Source organism: Ctenocephalides felis, unplaced genomic scaffold, assembly GCF_003426905.1.
Source record: "Ctenocephalides felis isolate EL2017-DRISC unplaced genomic scaffold, ASM342690v1 CF-g0.4_SCAFFOLD_00845, whole genome shotgun sequence".
NCBI lineage: Eukaryota > Metazoa > Arthropoda > Insecta > Siphonaptera > Pulicidae > Ctenocephalides > Ctenocephalides felis.
The window spans coordinates 23130174-23152518 of record NW_020536999.1 but is presented as its reverse complement, the minus strand read 5'-3'; the positions used below and the strand labels follow the sequence as shown (position 1 = coordinate 23152518).

Sequence of the window (22345 nt, the reverse complement as noted above, 5' to 3'; positions counted from 1 at the left end):
TATATGTATATAAAAAACAAATTCGTATTGAAGAGTAGACGTGCTGATTAATTTTTGGCAATGGCAGTTCTAGCTGTTTCGAAGATACGGAGAAAAATAGCTAAAAATGTATTACCATCATCCAATTTGAATGATTCAAAATTTTCAAAAAAAAATTCAAGATTTTTTAAAAATTATAATTTTCGATACGGGAAGTTTTAGCAATTTGCCTTAAAGCACGATGCCATGCACCACCAGTTAGATTTATAAATAATAAAAAATAATGATTTATTTCCTGACATTTCCACGAACAGTCACAAAGCAAATAATGATCATTGAATATTGTACAAGGAAAACAATATAATTTTATGTTTAAGGCAGAAACCAGAATAGGAATAGGAATCTTATCAGATTTATAGGCAGGGAAGTGATTGTTCTGCAGATTACCTGATATGATAACCACCCACGTTCCATTTGTATGCAGACACAGGTGTTATTATAATAAAATAATGCAATTCCTATATCTCCATAGACGGTACGAACATTTATGTATCTGGTTTCAGTTAATTTATTAACTTATGCAAAACAATGTCTTGTTGGCGCCTTGGAGATTGGATATATCCAACGAATATTACGAATACTTGTCATAAGTACTTACCTCTCACAAAATACCTTCACATTTTATTTTATATTTGAACTAACTTGTAAGTATAAACGAAATAGCACACGGACTGAATGGGCAAAATATGTAAGCAAGTTGTTCAGGTAAACATTGGGCCAAGTGCAACAACATCATTCTGACAAAAACCATAGAATGAAATAAATTATTTGTTGGATCTGAGAATATTTTTGGGGAAATGCAATCATAGTTATGATATTGAGTTAGCACTATGATTTACACTCATGCAAAGCAACTTGTACGACTAATTTATTAAAAAACGTAACAAATGTAAAATTCTAGCAAGTAACTTTAGCAAGACCAGGAACAAAGTCTAAAAATTATCACATTTGATTATTGTATAATTATTCTTTGTATATCTAATACACCTTTGTAAAATTGTTTTTTTGTCTATTAATATTAAGCTTCAAATCTAGTAATCTATTAGTTTGTCTTCAAATTTTTCAACAAAGTTCAAAAGGTTTGAAAATTCAATGACCTCTTAATACTTACGTTGTTATGATTATAATATAAAACTAGTGGGGCGCATGGCATTGTGCCTTAAGGCAAATTGCTGGAACTTCCCATACCAAAAATTAGATTTTTTTAAAAAAGATTAACATTGTTGAAAAAAATTTCGGGAGAACGGGACCCTCCGTTCTCTTAAAAACCGAGTTTCAATTTTTAGCATTTTTTGCCCCGTATCTTCTACATGACTAGATCTGCCTTCGCCAAAAACTAATCAGCACATCTCCTTATCAATACGAATCGAATGTTTTTTGAATTATTCAAATTGCTTCATCCGTGTTCCCGAAATCGTCGACAAAAATTTGTATCCGCACACACATACATCCATTTTTTCTAAGGTATGCCAAAATGTTCAGAAGGTTTTGAAACGTAAAGATATATGAAAATTTTCATTTTCGATTTTTTTTGCGATTACTATAACTTGCCCTACGGAAAGTTAATTATGTTGTTTTTTCTTAAATTTCACGTGTAATTATTAATTTAAGTTTTTATAAGCGAAGATTATATAAAATAATTAGATTCTAAATTTCTAAACAAAACTCGCTTCAACTTATAAAACAAAATAAAAAGTTAAAATAATAAGAGTTTGTTTTCAAATGTCTACAAATAAATTTATAAAATTTATTAATGAATTAAAGGCTAAAAATTATAATAATCGGTAATTTTACTAATTCCCAAAAGTGGTGACATCCACTAAATTTAGAAATTCCACAAAAATGATCAAATTTTTTATGGCAGAATGTATCTTTTTGGTCTTCTATAAGAATCTTATAAGAAAAACTAAGAAAAAAAAATTATTGGTTTGAAAACTTAAACTCGTATGTAAAATATTACAACTCCTATTAAAAATGTATTATTACTCCGATTTACTCATATTTTTGTTTTTATTTTAGCTAATAGATATTTGATTGCAAATTTTGATGAATTAATCGATTTACTTATTGTTAGTTCAAATAGTTTGTAAATTATAAATTGTAAATTAAACCTATATCAAATTCTGGTTGTAGTACTGCAAAGGCGTAATTTGTAATGAAACAAAATTTATAATATGAACGAAATAATTTCTATTATACTATATACAGTCTGTCATAAATAAAATTAATAAGGGATTATAATAAAAGCTAATGATATAAATGACTAATTTTTTTACCTACTAATCGCATAAATATTAATCAGTACGATAAATTACACTATGTAATAAAATGTTTATATACACTTAGGCACTTATTTACAATTTTCACACTTTCACTTATGTCTAGAATTATAATTTGTTACAATCACAGCTTTAATTTCAGAATAAATTAAGGTTCAGAAATATATTGGCGTTTGAAGGAAATATAATATTATTAAATCACGTGAAAGTTTAATCTTTAATATGACATGATTCTGTTCAATATTTATTAAAAATAAAATTAGCTAAACTAGGTTACCTCAAGGCACTAATGTGATGCTTCGTAAAAATTTGGTAAATAAAATATATTGAAACAAATAAACTTTTGATTATTAAATTCAGTTCTGTGCGTCAAAATTTGTGCGCTTAAAATTCCAAATTTGTGAATTAATTGTCAATTTAAATTCGTAAGTTCTACATCTTAATTTAAGCAAACTTTTACCATTCAAGAAAAATTCGAAATGATTATTGTCAAGTCACTAAAATCTGAGGTATTGGTTTTTCTAAAATTTAAAGCATGTGAAGAAAACTAAAAACAATTATATCACAGTCGATATATCAGTGGCGTAGGAGTCGTCTTTACAACAAGAAGACTGAGCAATTGGAGCAGCCCCTGGTACCAAATCATCTGTACTACTTCTGGTTGTTTGAGATCTTCGCAGGTTTAAGGTCGGCCTGGTGCTTCTCCTCAAACTAGATCTGGGGGAAAAAATTAATAAATAATCAAAATTGTAAAGTACAATTTATTCCTAAGGAAGCAAAATGGAAACTAAAAGTTTAGACGCAAATTTGGATGTTGGTTTTTAGGACTCCAATTATTTTTACCTTAAGAAGTGTGCAACATCAGCAGCTGTCATAGATGTGCCACTATTTTGTGTGGTTTGAGGTGGTGCACTGTGGCGACTGTTTGCATTTTGTGGGACAGCTGGTGACATTTCTACCAAAACAGCATCATAGTCAGGAGGTGGTAGAGTTTGCTGATTTTGTTGCGTACTGGTCCTTTGTAAAGTACTGGGCTCACCAAAAGCATTGGCAATTCTAAGATAATATATAAATTAATATCTGTTATCATACGTCATAATAAATGAATTTTTTGCGTATGTTAGAAAATAAAAGATCAAAAATGGTTAAGGTCAATAATTCAAACTGCATTTAGGTCCTTTAAAATTAAATTTGCAATTACTAATATTATTCTATTACATACCGTCTAACACTTCTCCGAAAACTCTGCCTCAGCATTTTAGCAATTCTAGCACCAGTAGCTGTGGTGTAACTAGGTGGTGGTGTATATTTTGGCGGTGGATCTTCTGCAGGAGCTGGTGGATTTGGAACTGTGGATGCCACTGCTGCAGCTAAAGGCGCTGGAGGCCGTGGAGGTGCCGTTTGGAGATGTTCTGTTTCCAATGGAGGACGATATAAGGCTTGTATCCTCTGTTGAAGGAAATGGATATATTAGATAGTAATACTATGGTTTTTAATCTATATGGAATAATAAAGAAAACAATGTGCAGAAGCCAAAATATCATATGACGCTATTGAATAAAAATAGCGCCTAATATGGTGCAAATACAATTGTTCTTAATATTTGACTATCATTTGTAATATATTCTTGAATAGTCGTTTCTAGGATAAGCCATTTTTAAAAAGTACTAACCGTGATTTCAATCTCCATTTGATCCTTGTAGCGCAAAAAGATAATAATTAACATTATTATCTCAAATACAAATAATATACTGCCATACAATAAATTTCGATATTATTTTACATAGTTAAATCCAGAAGTCAACGAATTGACTTCTGAATCTGAATAATTTACCAAGTAAATACTATTTCGATACAAGATTATCTTTGATACAATGTTCCAAATTGGATGGACACGTGCCAATCTAAGATTCTACTTGAAATATAATCTACCATTTTGCTTAAAATAAAATCTACTATATCACCTTGAAAACATCAAATGTTTCAAAAGTAACCTTAATTTGAAATTATTTCTCCTTTTCAACTTACTTCTAAAATATCTGGAGATCCATTACTCAAATATCGATAAGTTTGTACCACAGCTGTAAATGGAACTATAAGTAAAGGAATCAATTGAAGCAATGCTCCTAATTGTCTGGACCAAACGGGCCAATATCCAGATGTTGTCCGCCACTGATAAAGTTCTCTGTATGCACCACTTTTGAAACTTGTGATAGAATGAACCTATAAAATAAATAAGTCAAATATTTAATAATTTTTCATTAAATCTGTCTATAGAATTTTGTTAATAGTATTACCATTAATGCTACTGGTAGAACAACGTTCCAAACAAATGCTAATAAAGGACCAGCCCATAAAGCCACACAGGGTCCTCGTGGAGGACAAATTGCTCGGACGACTGTGTCACCACTATAAGGACGTCCTCTAACCAAAAATACAGCAGTCACTTGAAGAAGATATAATGCTGCCAACCACCAAGCACCGCCGGCACAATAATCCAGGAAGTAGATCACAAATATTCCCAGCTAAGATGGTCAACATTGGCAATAAATAAGATGTACAAAATATTGAAATTATACTAATAAGTAACCTTGAAGTTACTTTATAGCAAAGATTTCGATTGACAATTATTTTATTAAAACACGTTCTTCTGTTTGTTGTTCGATTTCAAAGTCTTCAAAATACGCCTAGACTCAAGTCAATTTCTCGAAACGTATCTTTCATATACACGAGAGAAAACATTTTCTTACTACTTACTTCTGTAGTCAAAGGAAGACCTAAAAGAAAACCCAAAGCACAGCTTAAAAACGTAGCAGTGGTTCCCAAAGCGGCTCCTGGTGTTTTTCGAGCTGATAAAGCGCCTCCAACTACGCAGTACCAAATTGCCAACTGTTGTGATACACCAAGCAAAATTAAGGTGAAGAAGGAGAGCACTGACCAAAATGGTGAAACCTATAATACATTGGAATTCAGTTGAAGCAGTGCGTTATTAATTAATTCAAGACCAAATTTAGTTACTTGATCGGGTCCTAAAAGCGCAAATGACGCTGGCAGCAACTCCGTGGCCAATCTTACAGCTTGATAACCACTAAATCTAGGATCTTGAATACCAGGTCTAGCTGCACGTTCTCCAACAACCATAGATGTTCTTGATAAAAATCTCGGAGGTACGCTGGCTAAAGCTGGAGGCAGTGGGTCTGATGATGGTCTCATGAAAGTGAATGTTGATATTCGCTCTAAAAATAAGTCAGCACAAATTAGATACTTTTTAGCCAAATTTATAGCATGCCAAACTCACCGAAAGAAGCAGTGTGATAATCATATCCGTGCTGTTTCATAACTTTAACACAAGCATTTCCAAGAACAGCAGCCGTCAAAAGAGCAATTATGGTACCAGCCACAACGATCAACGTATCTCTTCGAGGTTTGCTAAAGGCGCCCAAGGAAGCTGATTGCATAGCTGCAGCTCCAAGGAGTCCCCATGTCAAAAATGTTTCTTGAGAAGCGGCTATCCAACTCTAATAAAAAATATTGCAATATGATTATCCTCGTGAAGAAAGTCAAATAATTCTGAACCGATTTTGATTAACCGCACAAAATTTTGGTGTTGACCTAAAATATTACCTTCGTGTTGAGAAAGAACTCGTCCCATTGCGTGCCTGGAAAAGTTGACCCAACTCATCAACTGACAGAAGTGTTAAAAATTTTATGCAAACTGCCAATAAACCCACTAAAGGCAGCACTGAAAATACCATCAAAGCTTTGCCGTATGATCTAAAAAGTTATAAAACTGAATTAATCAAATTGTTCAAAATAATTTCTATGATTTTGTTTTACCTCAGTCCTTTACTAAGAGCTACGAATACAATTAACCAGACAACTGCAAGATTGAAAGCTAATTGAAATTTTATGGAACCTAATGCACCACCAACATCTCCTTTGGAAGCTAGATGATGCCTTTGAAGAACCACACCGTTGAAATAATCGGCCACTGTTTCAGATAATTTGTAGGAACCATTGTAGAGCGGCCTGATCGCTAAAAAATGAATAGATAATTATAAACATAAACATCTTCCACAAATTTCGCATAATATTGCATCCACTTACATTCCCTGTACAGATCAAAAGGTTCTGCCCATCTATATCGATCTAATTTAGTGATAAAACTGTCCCTGAAGAATGTGAACATCCAGGAAACCGGCATAATAGTATAAACTCCCAAAAGAGCGTGTCCAAACAATAAAGCAATGCCAACTCCTCGAAATATCGGAGAAACTCTCCACATGTCCAATGGTCCGGCACACATTTGATGACCAAGGCACAACTGAAGGGCGAAAAATGGTATTCCGAGACATACTGATAACACCAGAAACTGGATGATAAATGGAGCTGGAAAAGAGAAAAACAATACATGAATTTTAGTTGGCAATGAAATTGATTGTGGTAATAAATGACCGAATCCATACCTCCAAAATGTGTGCTAAGTACAGCAAATCGGGATACATTAAACAAGCCCAGGGTGCAAGCAAGGCCTGCCAGGGCCGGACTTATTCCATGGGGCCATGTTTTGGAGTTGTTGTCTCCGGCTCGACTGTCGAGGTCATCTATTCCATTATCCGAATCGGCTCCGACATCGTGCTCCATCTCTGCGTCGCGGTCATCCGGACATCTTCTAAAAAAAAAATAGATCGTTTTAATTTTATCTAATTTGATGACTAAATTAATAATTATTTACATTATATATCTATTTGGTAATTCAGATGCCAGGAGCGTTAGACAAATTATAAATCTATTTATGACGATTGATAAAACTAGTTCTAAAGTACACTTCACGCAAAAAATAACAAAAATTAATGCAACTTGATATAATCACATCTCTAGAGTAGTTATTCATATTATTCTCTTAACTGTTGCTCCGTTTATTTCACCTCCAATGTTCTATTAAGGTTCAATGTCATAACTCCAAGACAGCAAAGTGTATAATTATATGTACAAGAATATCGATAATAACAATAATGAAGGTACCAGTTTTGCAGAAGAATGAAAATAATCCATAACGATTTAGAAGTCTGGTTTGTGCCCCTTGCGGCATTAAGGATATTGATTAAGTGGTCAGACTCTGGTTATATTTAGATCTACTTGGACTTGGAGACCTATACCAAGACTTTAATATTTTTAGAATTAAAATTCTAAAGTTACGGTTCGTTTTTCACATTTGCATATATTATATAACTTAATATATATTATTCGATATCACATGCAACAATTTTTCATAATTTAGTGGTTTTTCTAACCTTGGCATGTATTTAAATAGAATCATCATATTTAAATAATGGTGTTGAATTCAAATTAGGTTAGTTTTCAGACATAGAGTTTCAGATTTTATCAGAAGTGACCAGAATTAGAACTTATTACTCTATTGCGTGTGCAGAATTTGTTCTGGCTGAATAATTATGAAGAAATCGATATTCCTAACACGGTATGTAAAAAAAATGTTGACTTGGTAATTGTCATTTAATTGAAGTATTCATACTTAATATTTTAAATTTAGACAAATTTTAAAGAATTAGATTTTTACTATATTGCAAACCTAATTTTGAATATTTGAAATTTTGTAGAACAAGCGATGTATATCATGGTCTTATAGAACTTACTGAAATATTACGGTCTTACAACAAGTAATTTAATTTTAAAAATTCATCAAAGCTTGAAAAAATGAGTAGTTTTTTTTGAAGTTTGTTAAAATTAAAATTAGACGATTCACTTGGTATAACGATAGAGTACTTGGTTTTAATGAACATACTAAACCATTGAAGTCCTACGGAAACTGGTTCAATTATAAAAATTATTGATATTTGAAAATTTGCTTATAGAAAATACTCCGAGTTAACGTATTCGTTCGTTTTCAATTATGTGTAATAAATCACTCGGAATACTTTTAATCACTCATAAATTAATTAATTTTTCATTGATTAAGTCGATTATTTACACGTATCGGGAAGATCATGTAACTTACCTCAAGGCAAAATATCAATACAAACTAGTTATATTATAAATTTTATATTAGAATTTAAATCATTTTATATTGAGAAGCACTTAATAATTTATTGATAAATACTTTAGTACTATCGGTTATTTGTATTTCCAATTTACCAGACATTGTTTGTGTACTCGAAAGATGATTGACCGCAATTTATTCTGATTCATTTATTTGTCTTGAATTCTTGGAACGATCAGCGTCATCAGGTTAAACAGATATATATATATATATATATATATATATATATATATATATATATAAATGTATAAATATAAATATAGTATTTATATAAATTCAACGCGTAAATCAGAAAAGTATCTACTAGGCGCGTCATCGTCATAGTAACACATTTAAGGCAACAAAACCTAATTTCTTTTTTATATCAAATATATATTATATTATATGTATATTAAAATTATCAAAAAATAAAGTAAAAATACTGTACATTTAACAAATATAAGTTCGTCAAAAAAATTAGATAAAATCTTTTATATATATTTATTCTCACGATCTGAGTTATCAGACTCTGTCTGATATTAATGTCTCGTGTTCTGAAATCTATAATTATGTACAATACATAAATTATATTTTTCTATATATTATTTATTATAATCATGAGAATATGGTCAATATGTCGGTGTATTATTTACATAAATTCTATCATTAAAACATTCACTTTTATATGTGACGTGATCGCAAGGCTCTTTTCTTGCGACATTGTCTGACAATCTAGGAAATTGCAAAATTTGTCTAGAAATTATATGGACCACTTGCAAAAATTTATTTTTAACATTGACACAGATACTGAAGATTTTAAATAAAATCTAAAAAACATTGCAGATAATTGCACGTTGATTAGAAATAGATACTTATAAAACAACAAGAAGGGTTCAATGGGAAATAATTGCAAATTGATTTCAAATTAAATCTTCAAAATTTTGTCTCAGTTTATGGTTGTTTTTGTTCTGAATCATCACTATATTAAAGAAAAATGATACTAATAAATAAAAATATTACTATGACTAACAAGTGTTAGGTGTGAATTACTCATAATTAGTATCAGCTGATAATTTAGCTGATAAAGTAAAATTTTTTTGTACAAGGTCATTATTGGAATTTTGATTAATTTACAAAACTGAAATTCACCTTTCGCCAAATATAATTAACTATTAAGTTTTTTTTTTGTTTATTGACCTGGATTTGGTTAATAATATAATTATTTCTAGTAAGAATCAAAATTCTAATGCAGTCTTTGTAAACTCCAAAATTTTAACCATTCATTTGTCAATTCTTCAATATTCAAAAAAAATGTATTTGTTTTGTATGTAATAAGACCAGTTTATTTTTATATACAAAAAAATTTTTTGTGCATATGAAAAAATAAATTTAAATAAAATTAAAATCAATTTTTGTAAAATTCGTCTTCATTGGTACAATTTAATAAACATTTTAAATTAAATGCTAATTATTTTTTCAATAATAATTAAAAAAAAACTGACTAATAAAAAATCATGAGACACGCAGTATTAACGAGTAATTTAGATAAAAGTTATAATAATAAAAATGATAAATTTCTATAAATAATTCAAAGAATGAGTAAGTTCAAAGATAAATGACCGCAGTTTATTATGACTAACAAAAAATTAATAACAAAATAATTAAAAAATATTAAAATTATAAATTAAATAATTAATATTAAAAATTATAAAAAAAGACACAGGCAACATTTTATCTTTTAATTAGAGCCGTAACTAAACTACCCTAGATTTTTGCATTTCTTTACGTTTTAAGTCCTTCTGAACATTTTGTCATACCTTATCATACCGTATGTGTGTGTGTATGTATGTGTGTGTGTGCGGATACAAATTTTTGTCGACGATTTCGGGAACACCGATCAACCGATTTGAATAATTCAAAACACATTCAATTCGTATTGATAAGAAGACGTGCTGATTAGTTTCTGGCAAAGGCAAAGGCAGGTCAAACCGTTTCGAAGATACGGGGCAAAAAGTGCCAAAAATAGTAATTGATTTTTTTAAGAGAACGGAGCATCCGATTTCAATAGTTCAAAAAACATTTTACTTGTATTGACAAGATGAAGAACTGATTAAATTTTAGAAAAGACAGGTCCAGCGGTTATGGACTCTTAATAAAAATAAGTTTAAAAAAATGTCATTTGGCGGTCAAAAATGTTTATTGGACATATGTACATCAAATTATCAGATATTTTATAGAGGATTTTAATAATTTGTACACATTTTGTGTATTTTTTTTGGGTTCCGTACCAAGATTTTTATTTACGGTACGGGAAGTGACAGCAATTTGCCTTAAGGCACAATGCTATGCATATCACTACTTTAATAATTGTATATGAAATTAAATTTTGAATTATCGATTTTCAGCAAGAGATATCTCGCAAGTGTCCTAGAGACAGCGTCACAAGAACTTTGATGTCAGGTTGCTTGTCGTTTAACCATGTTTACTTTTTTTTACCAAGTAGCATGATTAAGTGTAAATAAATCTAAAATTTTATTACTGTTACATGATTCACGATCCTCCAAGTAAATGAATCATATTTCTCGTCAAAGCGTTTCCTTTCACATTTGCGTGGTTGTCCAGCACCATGGTGTCTGTATTGGAGAGAGATATATGAAGACAATCCGGTTTTTTACTACCAAGGTCGAAAATTTTATACATTGCTCATGAGATGCTAGTTTTTTGTTTACTCTAAAGATAAACATAAATGCTTTGTGGTATGCGGTTTGAGATCGCTAATATTATCATAATAAGTATAACGAGACTGCCTCTGAATTCTTGGCGTGCCAAAGAATAGTAGACTCAGGACCTAAAATTTGGACTTCATAGGAAGGTAATTGACACAGTATTGAAATTGAAATATTGGTTTATGTCCTTGCAATATTTATTGCAAGAAATATTAATTTCAGCAGTTTGGATCCTTTAGTACTTCCACAACATGAAGCAGTAGTCATCACACTTGATTTTTATGTTTGCCGAAGAATTAAGGACATTGAAGTTCATAATGGAGAGAAATTATGAAATGAAGTTATGAAATTTTTTTTATGAAAATTATTGTCATGGATATTATAGTTAATATTGAAGGGTCCTTGCTAAAAATAACTATATTATCATTTTAATTTTTTTTATTTACCTTCAATAGACAAAAAAACTTGATAGTGAAAAAGGTTGGAAACTACTGAACAAATTAAAGAAAAATAAAGGTACTGTTGAGTTTTTTAGACAATTTTGTTCAAGTATAGCATCAATTAAAAAATATTGAATGTTCGCACAGGCTCATCTAAGTTAGTCTTCTGCAAAAGCATAGAAAATAATTAAATAAAGAAATGATTTCATCAACAGGCTAACATAAATGATTTATTTGAACTTGAGTTTATTTTTAAAAACTGTCAAAATATTATATGGCTGGTTTGGTTTATAAAACCAATCAAATATTTTCATTGTTTAAAAATTTATTTATGTTGTATTAAATTTGATGCATTTCCAGGAATTTTGGTACAAGGTGCGAACCAGTAGTTATTTTTATACTAGCTCATATACAAAATTAATGCACTGAACACACATGAATGTTTTGGAGTAATAATTTCATAGAAATATACAAGTATGTATATCTTTTTATATTCGAATTCACCTTTTCCTCCGTGCAAAAGCATTCTTTCATTATTTATTGAAGCGTTCAGGGAAAAACTACCTATGACCTAAATAAAAGTTATTAACCTGACCGTTGTGTTAAACGAACATAAATAATTTATTCTACATTACTTTAGGATCTTTGTCAAGTCAACATTACAACAATTCAAATAGAACATAGATATTTTTAGATAAAGTCCAATTACGAAACGTGAAAAAACTCATATAAAACTGAAAGTGTATGGTTTATTAAAAATATTTTTTTGAAAATTAATGTTAAATTTATATTTTGTTGTAATTAAATTAAGGAAATAACACTAACAATGCGTGTACAGTTTAAATTGTACATCACGCATAATGCTCATAGTATAATTTCCGTACATTTTGCAAATTTTACGCTTTCATGAACAAATTTATTTCATTAGATTACGGCCTATTATTAAAAATCCTCATATCCTGTATATTACAGTAAATGCCAAGTATTGTTTAAACATTTTATACTAAAATTATAAAAACCAATACATTTATTCGATTCTCTTTATCCAGTTTATCTATTATAGTGACATTTTTATTAATACAGCATATTATAAAATTGTTTTTTGTATATTATAGTGAATATCAATTTTTGATTTTTTGTAATAAAATATCATGTGTTTCATTATTTAGTTGGAAACATGTTCTGGATCTATATTTTCAAGTTTAAACGGCTACTGCTTGATATTAGGTTGTCATGGAGTTCAAAATAATTTCTAATTTTTAATTATGGTTTTAAAATATTTTAAGTTAATTTTAAAATCTGCTAAGATAGTCTGTAATAAAATATCCACTCCCAATTTTTCAAAATTTAAAATTTTTCAAAATTTAAAATTTTGATTTAAACTATATTAGAGTATCATCATGAGGGAAAATATTAAGAAAAATGAATGTAATAATAATTTCGAATAAATAACCATATTAGTTAAAAAATATAACATATTTATAATTTGGTCAATATAACATATTTATCATACACAAATAAAATATTTATAATATGTCAATTTATTTCTGAAGTTGCCAGACTTTTCGCGGTCTGCTTATAATCGCAATTTTAAAATATAATGATCATTGCTGAAAGATAAAATGGTCAAATTTTAGATATTCTTTAATTTAATAAAAATCAATTTGATATTAAAGTATATAAAAAAATAAATTTTTAAAGTTATAAAAGACATAACAAAAAATAATAGGTAGTATTGCCATAGGACATTTGAGGTTATACTCCAATAATTCAAGGAAGAGTAGTGTCGGATTTTTCATTGACAATTTTTAATAAAATTTTTTTTGATCTGTATTTTCAAGTAAAAATTGATATCACTACTACATGATATCATGTTATCCAGAGCGAGATTCGAACTCACGATCCCATATGAAACGCACACCCATATAAAAAGTATATTATGTTGTAAGTTCACGATTCACAAGTGTTAAACCAGAAATTTCATTTTATATGTAGACCTTAATAAAAAATAGTGTGGAATCAGTGATATATGACACACGTACCTAATTTTTATTTTTCTTACTTCCTCCGACCAGAAAACTGAACACTTGCCTGAACACAAACAATAGAAGGAGTGGTTCTAGCCATTTCACAAAACCATTTCAACAAATTATAAGGAAGAACATTATGGAAATGCTTTTTTTCGACATAGAAATAAATAAATCTATGAATAATTTATGTAAATTCGTGAAAATGTATGAATAATTAAAATTGTAAGTAGACCATATGAGTTTAAGTGGACTAAACTAAAAATTCAAGGCGGATTTAAGAGTAGACTGATATTCTGCAGTAATGAGGAAACTATTTAAACTATTCCATTTTTTTTAATGTTGACACTTTGTTGTGAAAAAATGGGTTATTGAATTTTGAACAAATTATCCAAATGTAATTTTAAATATCAACTACAACTTGAACAATTTTCAATATTTACATTTCCAATTTCTCTCCGTTCAATTACATCTAACAAGTTCTAATTAAACAATTAAATTAGCCATTACATAAAAAGTTGCTCTGTAATAATCTGAAATTATTACATGAACTATAAATTTCTGTTATGGATCTTAGGTAATTGTATTTTTTCTTCAAGTCACACCCAGATTCATACAAATTGTCTGACCTCGTTTAAAAAATCAGGAAGAATCGAAACGAAGGACAAATCTTTCAATACACTTATTGAATGTTAACAAAGTGCTAAACGTTTTGCTAATTTCGATGCAAATTGTTATAAATACTATGCGAAAAATTATAGTTATTGAATTTTTAATTATTTTCAACGATAACGTAACCATAGTTAGAAAAATTACGGTGCTAAAATTTAACCTTTTTTACTCGCGAGTTCCGAGATGTACATGAATTTTGCCGCCGGAACGACGGCATCCGAGTGGAAAGTGTTGAATTATACCATTTTTTGCAACAAGTTTGAGTAGATGTTTTTCAATATTTAAATTTAAGCTTCATAAAACATAGAGAATACATAATAGAGAAAGCAAAAATCAGAGATTATTAAATTATAGAACCCGACTTGGTGTATTGTTTAAGAACGTAGGTTAGCACAAACTAGTCCTGGATACGTCAGTCAGCTCGGTAACAAGTAGTATGATATGAAATTTCCACTTGAGGCAACACATCTCAAATAAAAACTGAAATGGAAATCGTCGTCGGGGGCATTGCTGCAACATATATATATGTATATATATACTAGGTGGCCCGGCAACGTTTTGTCATAAAAAATGTTTCTAGTATAAAATGTTTAGTATGAAAATAACTAGCGGATTGCAAATATGAAGCATAAGTGTAAGGAGCATCTAACAAAAAATACATGAATGGTTTACCCACTGCAAAGCAGGCCACATATAAATGTCCCTTAATCTGAAAAGCCAAACTAATTTGAAACTGATTCTATTTTAATTGAATTGGCACTTTTATTATTATTTTGAATTATGAAGCAAAATCAGATCATTCACTTATAAAGTATATTGTAATATGGCATGTCCAGCGAATTGACGAGATTGAAAAAAATAGATAGTGGAAAATTTACAGCTTTACCATTGATTTGTGCGGTACCTATATAGTTCCTTATCAAAAACTGTTGTTTTTTTAGATTTTAATATTCAATCTCTATTTCTTTGCAAAAATCGCTCTCGCTTTTATGCAAATCATTATCAACTGTGTACTGTTTGTACGCATCGGCATATATTTGTACAATGGATAAAATATGATAAAAAACTAGTTAGTATTGGTATTTTGCTTGAGGTAAGTTACATGAACTTTCCGATATGTGTAAATAATTGACTTAATCAATAACAAATTAATTTATGAGTGATTAAAAGTAATACGAGTTCATTTTTACACATAATTTCTCAAACATTGATGATTTTTTTAAATTAAACTACTTGTCGTAAGGCCGTAATATTTCAGTAAGTTCTATAAGACCGTGATATATATATAGCCAAAAAAAAAATTCACAAAAATCGACTTAAATTTTTTTACAACTATAAGTTTCAGGAAAACGGAAGATTTTCACCTAAAACTTACCACTAACAATCCCAACTAATATCTTTCAAACAGTTTAGGATTTTTTATAATCGATTCGGTAGTATGAGCTTAAATGTGGACAAAGGTTCAACACATTTTTCAAATTACAAAGAAACAGCTCGGCAGATCGTTGCACAAACCCGACAAACGATAGTCCTCATTAAGATACATTGATATAGATGTACATTGATAGTATTGCCACTAATATCATGATCAAAAAAAAATTGGTTGACCGCTGGGTTGCCTTCTCGAAAACTACAGTGAATGAAGATGTATGAAAGCAATCACAGCTCGTGTAATAAAAACAAAATTAGTAATTTATTTAAAAATATAACGTGGCAATAAAATATCATATTCGTTGTAATGAAAATTGTTTTATAATTCAATTCCAATTCATTTATATTACAACATTTGTTAACTATTAGTTTAGTAATATCTTAATTATTATAACTTTGACATTTCAAAAGTTTTGTGTATTTTCATAGAATATCTAATTTAGCCAAAGTATAAAAACAATATACCCATTCACAACGATCTGTATTGCAAATTAAATATTTGCGTTTAAAAAGATTTGTCAATTCTTTAAACAATACCTCTCATCTTTAACAAAATTAACAGAAATGCGTAGTATTGCAAAAATATTCTCGGCATAAAGACTTATTGAAATTAGCATATGCAGATTTTTACATATGCAGACGAAGTATTGAAAAAAAAAATTAAAATGTTTCCATAAATTATCCGAAAACTATGAGCAGTTTACATGCAAATGTAAAACTGCAGTAAAACTTATTAGAATTTCGACCTCACATTTGCATATGTGAAACGACCTTTATTAAAACTTTATTCATGGTCAAAACTAGGAAATTTATTCAAAAACGATAAAATGAGGGTATTCAACTTTTTACAATTTTAAAGACGATTTGTGGGAAGTGTAGATGTAAAGTTCAAGGATTGAAAAACAGACAACCTTGTAATTGAATTGAAATAATTAATTGAAATATATCCATCGACATTTTACTTGATTTTGTTTAAATTTTCAGCAATTAGAACTAATGTGCTTTATAGATGGCAACCCAAATGGTGGTCCTATCTGTATGCGCTAAAAATATTATTAAAATTTCTGTAACACTGAAGCTTTTTCATTGATGTAGTAACGCTGGATAAGAACTATTTTCAGTGGAAACATATTGGTGAAGTGGAAACTGATGTCATTGCTGCCTGACAACAGACTATCCAAGACAAGTGCCTGGAAACACCGATGCAATATTCATAGGATAAATTATTGCCTAATTGTGATCCATCCATCAATATTAGAAGAGTATCAATCTAAATCTCGTATCGAATGTATGAAATTAATTAAACCTATCACCATTAAATCACATTACAACATTTTTTCTCTCAAAAACTATCAGATCTGTCGAAATATCTCTATAAATATTCATTCAAATTTCAAAACCATTATTACGTGATCTAATAAATTCGTATTTATATATATTGCTAAAATAGTAATTATAATTAATGTTAAAATTTTGCAACGAACGTACATCAACAATAATGATTATTTAAATAACATTTACGTAATGTTATAAAACAAATGTGTGATTTCGTCATTAATAAAATTGTTTACAGAATTGCAAAATATTTACTTATACCGAAAAATCTAAAAGGTAAAAAAATCGACAAGTATTCAAATATCTTGGCAGTAATAAGAGAGCTTGCAGAATGTTCATTTTTATGTAAGTTTTTTTTTTTCATTCTTGTATTTTTGCATAAATAAGAGGAAACAAATTGTAAAAAAGCCATGTATTTGCTATGCAATCAGGTGTTTTACACATAAAACCTTCACTTATGTGTTATCAAAGAGACACCAGAAAGTTGCACTTATGACAAAATTCTTACTTGAACTTTGTGCGTTTTGTAGGTTAGGTTATATGTGTAAAAGCTCTTGATTGCACCGCATATATATAGCTTTTTGACAGTTTGTTACTACCAATTTATACGAAGATAGACCCACAACTTTTTTATTAACTTTCCGTAAGGTAAATTATAGTAATCGAAAATGAAAATTTTTGCATATCTTCATGTTTCAGAGGTTTCTGAACATTTGGCATACCTCAGAAAAAATTGATGTGTGTGCGTGTGTGCGTGTGTGTGTGTGTGTGTTTTGTGTGTCCGCAATTTTTCGTCTACGTTTTCGGGCGCACGGATCAACCGATTTGAATGGTTTAAAAAACATTAGAGTCTATTGATAGAGAGATGTGCTGATTAGATTTGGCGAAGGCATGCCCAGCCGTTATGGAGATATAGAGCAAAGAGTTCAGAAAATAGAGAGCACGCAGTATCGGATTTAATGATTCAAAAAACATTCAATTTGTAATGATTGGGAGAAGTGGTGATTAGTTTTTGGCAAAGGCAGGTCCAGCGGTTCCGGATATGCAGAGCTAAATATGCAGAAAATGACAGTTTTTGAGTAAACTAAACGTCGAATTTGAATGATTCAAAGAACTTTCAGCTTGTTTTAACAAAATAAATGCTTTTGTAAAAGAAATTTTATGTTTCAATTTTTGTTTTAATTTTTTTTTGTATATCGAAAATAATTCAGATTTTAATTATGACTAAAGTTCTAATATAGTTTAAACAAATAATTTTAACTTTGTAATTCAGTTTATAAATTCTTATAAATATTAGACAATGTTATAGTATTTATAATAATCTATTTGAAAACATTTAATACTCATCGAAAATTTTTTTAAGGTACGGGAAAGTTCAGCAAATTGCCTTAAGGTATGATGCCATACATCACTAGTTTTATCGGGGAATTGATGTCTTGATGTATAAAACGATAAGATTTATCAATTTAATGAGATGTACTATGTATGTATTATATATTCTATGAATTTTCGATTACATGACCGTTCATCCAATTAATTGACTAGCAAAAAAAAGTCTGGAATAAGTATGCCAACAAGAGAGTACCGTATAAAATTTGAAAAATCTATTGTCAAGTAGTTCTTCATAATGAATCAGCAATAAGGAAGTAATTTATATCTCATTATAAAGTTAACACTTCATGGTGCAAACCATGTGGATTTTCTTATCGGACTTTTATCCATCGTAAAAGTTGAAAACATACATTATTGTAACGGATTTACGATTTTATGGCTTTTGTTGCAACAAGACGATGAAGTTAATTGTTATTTTTGAGATTAGATTTAATGGGGATTATTTAAATTATAATAGACCTCGATAATACCTCAAGGTCCACATATGAGTAAAAGTAATATTAGCATGTACTTGAATAAGGCCAATGTAGGAACATAAAACATGTTCCAGTTTTAAATAAAATATTGATAATACATAAAGTTTAAATAACTTAATATATATAGGGCAGCTAGAGGCTTCTTGGAACAAGGGTAAGTATCAACCTCCCGAAGAAGTTTATGCTTTCATAAAAAATCCAATTCGCTATTTTAAGTTTTATCGACGTTTCAAGCCATTCTGAATCGAATGAGACCAAATTTAGAAAAAGTATGTGTGTATGTATGAACACATTTTTACTAATTTTTTTGACGGTGTATACCATCGTCTTATAGATCATACTAAAATATTACTGCCCTACGATAAGTCGTACAAATTCTTCAAAGTTTGCAAAAATTTAGTTGTAGGTGAAAATCTACCGAGCTGTTTTGTTGTTGTATTAACTGTTGAAAAAAGATTTTTATGGAACTTTTGGCGATATATATCATGGTCTTATAGAACTTACGAAATATAACGGCCTTACGTCAAGAAGTTTAATTTTAAAAATTCATCAAGGTTTGGTAAAATGAGTAGTTTTTTGGAGTTTGTTAAAATTAAAATTAGACGATTTACTTTAAGAAATGAAAAAAAAATTATGAGAGCCTCTAAATCACATTTTTTCAATTAACCTAAATTTTATACAAATTATATAAAAATGTGCATATATTACAATTTATATTTTAATGTTCGTTTCCAGAAAACCTTACGAATCTTCAAAGGAAATCTTTTAAACTGATATTTTGGAAAAAAAAATTAGAAACCTGGCAATTTAATAGCTTAGATATTTTATAGCCTAGATTTCTAATTAACTATTATAGCACTAAAGTAGCTTTTGTAAAAAAAAGTTGCCATTAGATTATCAGGTCTTGTAAATTTAAGGATTATTTTATCATTATTATTTATATTTATCAAATACACATCGTAAATTCCATAAAATTCAATTAAACTCTTCTCTGATGAAGAAAAATGAGAAAGTAGATTCTGTAGAAAAAAAATTGCCATTGGTTCACGAGGTCTTGTGAATTTAAAGATGTCACTATTATTTATATTTTTCAAATATACTTCGTAAATTCCATAAAATTCTATGAAATTCTTCTCTGATGAAGAAAACCCACTTACCGAAACAAAATGTAGAATAAAAATGGCATATGAATTTGTCCATCTACAATCTCACAAAATCACTGATTTTTTTTTAATCAAACCTAAATTTTGCACAAATTTAAATATACTATAAATTTCACAACATTTTCACCAAGTTCTAACTCTACATTTATAAACCACTAATCGCCACGTATTTTATTGTAACATATTTAGTAATCACTTCTATACTATCGATTTCCCAATGGGTTCCTTTTTTTGAATACGAATCGATGAAGCATAATAATTAAATATTTTTACATCATAACACATTAGAAAATCCAACTAAACTGATTTTCTATGCTATAATATGCTGATTTTTTTACCAAATATCGGAATAATCGACTCCCACCGCTGGAAATAGTTATCAGGGCTTGGGAAATAGTTGGATGTAATTTTGTATATTTAGGAAAAATTTAAATGGTAATTTATTATTAAAGCAACTGGTGCCGATTGGTAACAAAATTGTTACAATTAGCAATAAGATAATAGAATAGTTAATAGAGTTATGAATATTTAAATAATCATATAATTATGTAGAAATGCTAAATTTTTGCAAAAATTGGTAAGAATTTTTTCAATATTATAGTAATGCTTTTTAGTGATAATTTTTACCATAAATGATATTTTGTTAATTTTTCATCACTGATCAAAGTATTTATATTCATACAAAAAATTTTACACTAGGTAATAATTGCTAAATATTTTAATTTACAGCAATAATCTGCAAAGTACAAAATGCATATGAGAAATAGTTGGATGTAATTTTGTACATTTTACATAAATTTAATTTTTTACTAAAGCAACTGTTGCCGACTAGTAACAAAATTGTTACTATTATCAATAAGGTAATAGAAAATTAATTGTGTTATGAATATTCAATAAATGATATAATGATGTAGAAATGCAAAAATTTGAGAATTTCATCAATATTAGTGTTATGTTTTTTCAGTGATAATTTTTACTATAATTAAAATTTTGTTAAATATTCTTTTACTAGTCAATGCAGTTTAATGAATTTATATTCATACAAAAAAAAATTTGCTCAAGGTAATAATTGTTAAAAATTTTGATTCACAGCAATTATCTTCAAAGTATAAAATGCATAGCACTAGTACTTTAATATTAAATTCAAATAAAATTTTGGGGCAATTTTCGGATAAAATTGGAAATGTTATGGTAATGTTACGGGTCTATCTTTGTATGATTTGGTAGTCACAAACTGTCAAAAATTATGAATTTGCTGTTTGATTAGGCGTAACCATAAAACCTAATCTATAAACTCAAAAACGCCAATTAACAATTTTATATAAGTGCAACTTTCTGATGTGACCACAATGTAAAGTTAGGTTAAGTGATGATTAAATAGACATAATTTATCAAAATTGTCAAAAATTTTAATTTCAACGTTGTGTGATTTGACATGATCAAGACCAACATCAATTCACATTTCATTTTCAAAAAATAAGGCATCGTAAATTTGTTGTAGAGCAACTATTGCGATAAGTAGCTTTTATAGCTGTGTGAGCTTGTAAATGTGTGTATTTAATCTGGTCTATAGTAGGTAATTATAGGAATGATAAACTTTTATAATCGATTTTAAATTTTAATCTCCAGAAATTTTTCTCACTTAAGGTGCAATGGCAAGCTCTAATTATATATATAGAGAATATTTTTTAAAGCATCCAAAATTTAGATTTTTTCTGTAAACTTTACAATTCATCAATTAAGTCCTCGATTATGTTTTATGTATTCCTTAAAATTTAGAATTAGGCATCCCTGAATTATGTGGTAAAGGTAAAGTAAAACCGCGTTAGATTTTTGACGCTAATAGAATATTACAGACAGCAGCATTTAACCGCATAAAACGTGATAAAAGTTTGCACAAACAATTACCGCCGGTCGGCTTGTTTTGCGTCAAATACGTGTTCGGACTTTCAAAAGAAATGAAGTCGAAACGAAATGATATAATTTTTTTATAATAATACATATAAATTCAGAAGATGTTAGAAACTAAAACATCAATCACAAAAATTGATTCTAGATCAAGGCATGTTCTGGTACAATAAATAAAACTATAAACCATCACCACGAATTAACATTCTAATATGCTATTTGTGATTTTTCATATTCACATTTCCTTTATGTAACATATTATTGAATAAATAATATCTTCTCAAACAAACAAAAAAACAATTAGAAATAAAAAATGCCTATATAAGCGTTTATAATCTTCTCAGAAAAAATGGGTATTGACCAAAACATTTGTTCAATAAATCGGCACATTATAGAACGTGATTGAAATCAGTATTTTTT

At 28.9% G+C, this 22345-nt stretch overlaps 1 pseudogene; it reads right to left on the bottom strand.

The window, feature by feature from the left end:
* Positions 1 to 2686: 2686 nt before the first annotated feature.
* Positions 2687 to 6983, bottom strand: LOC113363266 (annotated as a pseudogene).
* Between the last annotated feature and the right edge of the window lie 15362 nt (positions 6984 to 22345).